Genomic DNA, 813 nt, shown 5'->3' with positions numbered 1-813 from the left:
AAAAAAAAAAAAAAAAAAAAAAAAACTATGAGTCTTTTTCTTTTTTTGGTCAGAGGATTTGCCGCATTAGTAGGGAGCAGAGTTTTGGTATGGACGGCACAAAAGGTCCTTTGGCCTGGAGGTCTTCATGAGAAGGATAACCAACAAGAGGCAAAAGGAGCAAGCTGTACATCTATACGAAGCAGCACTGTGCAGTCTCCTCTGCAAAAACGATGCTAGAGATGCCTGAAGGAGGACACAGCTCTAGAGATCTCCTGTTCCAGCAATGACTGCTGCAGGCTGGGACATGAATGAGCTTGTTATTCTGGGAAAGTGAAAAAATACAATCACAGCAAGTAGGTGTGGAAGGCTCCAAAAATGACACCCTGCCTTAATATAACAGGACCACTCCCCACTTTTCTATAGGAGATGGATTTCCTGAACACACAAAAGAAATTTCAAAGTTCAGCTCCTGACTCTAGCAGATATATATCAATCAGACTCTAAAATCTGCAGAGAATCTGCTGTGTCTTTCTAAATATTAAGGAGTTAATAAGCTCTTTCAAGTCCCTTTCTGCAAAAAAAAAAAAAAAAAAAAAAGAAAAGAAAAAAAGAGAGAAAAAGAATTTTTGAAAAACAAATCCAGGTATGAAAATAAAATCCAATACTTATTACATTTATTATAGCTTCAAGGCTGTTCAGCAGTTTAAGACATTTAGGATGGGTTTCCAAATTTGCAACAGCCCCTGAAGTGTATCTCTTTCACCTTAAAACATGCCATTTCATTATATAAATTGACACTTGGAGGATGTGAATGCAAATATGTTTACAGTA

General features: G+C 37.0%; 1 long non-coding RNA gene across 1 annotated transcript in view; it reads left to right on the top strand.

Moving 5' to 3' along the window:
* The window catches only part of LOC146599334 (uncharacterized), a 15,034-nt gene extending 14,490 nt beyond the window's left edge, over window positions 1-544 (top strand). Inside the window, exon 4 of the long non-coding RNA XR_014895045.1 lies at window positions 54-544. This is a non-coding gene — a long non-coding RNA (uncharacterized LOC146599334). The remainder of the gene's footprint in view (window positions 1-53) is intronic.
* The last annotated feature ends 269 nt before the right edge of the window (window positions 545-813 follow it).

Source organism: Rhea americana, unplaced genomic scaffold (genome assembly GCF_003343005.1).
Source record: "Rhea americana isolate MKP2758 unplaced genomic scaffold, rheAme1 scaffold_141, whole genome shotgun sequence".
In the NCBI taxonomy this organism is placed as follows: Eukaryota; Metazoa; Chordata; class Aves; order Rheiformes; family Rheidae; genus Rhea; species Rhea americana.
This window is presented reverse-complemented; position numbering and strand designations above follow the sequence as displayed.